Consider the following 2,348-nt stretch of genomic DNA (forward strand, 5'->3'; position numbering starts at 1 on the left):
TATGGTGCCAAAAAAGGCTTCATCAATGAAGGGCAATTACAACTCGTAGAAAGCTTCACACACTCTTGATCAAGACTGTTCGAATCAAATTCAATTTATATGGTTCATCCAAACCTTCGACTACTACAAGGTGTGGCTTGCATCACAATCTCTTGCTCAATAGTGTGGAAGCAAAATTTGTATATGTTATCTCTCCCACATTTTCAAATTTCTAATTTTCCCAAAAAAAAAAGGAAATTGGGAAATTCAACAAAACTTCACCATAAAAACTTCATCAATGAAGGACAACTACAAATTCTTAAAAGCTTCACACTATCTTGATCAAGATAGTGTGAAGCAAAATGAATTCATGGTACCCAACAAAGCTTCACCACAAAAGTTTCATCAATGGAGGACAACTACAAATTCTAAAAAGTTTCACACTATCTTGATCAAGATAGTGTAAAGCAAAATCAATTCATGGTACCCAACAAAAGCTTCATTTCCAAAGCTTCACCTACAAAGGCTTCACCCACAATAGCTTCACCTACAAAAGCTTTACCCATAAAAGCTTCACCAACAAAAGCTTCACCCACAAAAGCTTCACCCACCACAAAAGCTTCACCCACAATAGCTTCACCTACAAAAGCTTCACCCATAAAAGCTTCACCAATAAAAGCTTCACCAACAAAAGCTTCACCCATAAAAGCTTCACCAACAAAAGCTTCACCAACAAAAGCTTCACCCACCGCAAAAGCTTTACCTACAATCGCTTCACCTACAAAAGCTTCACCCATAAAAGCTTCACCCACAAAAGCTTCACCCACAAAAGCTTCACCCACAAAAGCTTTACCTACAAAAGCTTCACCCATAAAAGCTTCACCAACAAAAGCTTCAACCACAAAAGCTTCCCCCACCACAAAAACTTCACCAACAAAAGCTTCACCCACCACACAATCTTCACCCACAAAAGCTTCACCTACAAAGCTTCACCTACAAAAGCTTCACACTATCTTGATCAAGATAGTGTGAAGTAAATCAATTCATGGTACCCAACAAAGCTTCAACCTCAAAGCTTCACCTACAAAGCTTCACCTATAAAGTTTAAAATATATATATATTTCTTTTTTTTCAAAAATTCAAAAATTAAAAAAAAAAAAAATGCCTAGGCTTCCTCTTCTTTGGGCCTAACAACTTTCATAACAAATATATATGAAGGATGAGTTTTGGGCTACCACTTAGAAAGGAAAATGGTGAAGTTTTGTTACTTTGGAAACTTGGCTACTAGCAAGACACCTCATTCGTTAACTCCCTCGACCGGAGACTTGGGGGACCCCTACCATATGCTACTACATCTTGATACTCAGAAGTCTCACAACCACTCAGTGACTTGGATTTTTTCAAGTCTCGAACCAAGAAGTTTTCCTCACTCGGGAAATTAAGGGAGCACTACCTCAAGCTACATGCTTCACTCACAAAGCTTGAACATACAAGCTTCAACAAAAGGAAAAATTTAAAGAACTTAGTGAAGAAGGCCTTGGTGTATTTAACACAATACGTTGAAATGAAGCAAAACTTGTTTATTGATATCTCCGATAAGTTACAAATATGTACATATACATGAATCAAAATAAACAAACAAGAGGGAGCCTTCACAAAGGTAGCTCAGGAGAAGTCTCAGCAGTCAGCAGAGCCCCAGAAAGAGGAGGCACCAGAAAGAGGAGGCGGCAAAGGTTGATCATTTAGAGCTTCATTACGCGGTACAGCCCTAGAAGATGAAGGCAATAAATGCCTTTGGAACAAACCCACAAACCTCTGATGATCAAGTAAAATCTGACCATCAGATTCCTGCAGCTGGTCGAGCTTCTTTTTCATGTATGTAGCATAGTCATGTGCGAGCCTGTGCAACTGTTTATTCTCATGCTTGAGCCATCTGATCTCCTGTTTGAGACTTATCACTTCATCCACCAATGATTCAACTTGGCAGGTTCGAGCAAATAGGCATTGGGCCATATTAGACACATAACCTGCACACTGAACACTGAGAGCCAGAGAACCCTTAACAGCCAACTCATCAGACTGTTTGGAAAGTAGTTTGTTATCTTTGGAAGTGAGAAGGTTCCTGGCCACCACTGTAGCGGTCATATCATTCTTCATCACAGAGTCCCCAACGGTAAAAAGACCAATAGGGGATAAGAAGGATGAGGGCCATATGTTGTCTTGAGAAGGCATGGCTGCCTCTTCACCAAAGTTCAAGTCAAAACGACGGTCGGATGGGCCAGACATTCTCAGAAATGATGAAGGAGAATGAGGTGCAATAAATCTTTGAAGTAAAGGGAAAATTCCTACAAGCAATAACTCTCTGAATG

This window comes from Malus domestica, chromosome 06 (genome assembly GCF_042453785.1).
Source record: "Malus domestica chromosome 06, GDT2T_hap1".
Classification (NCBI taxonomy): Eukaryota; Viridiplantae; Streptophyta; class Magnoliopsida; order Rosales; family Rosaceae; genus Malus; species Malus domestica.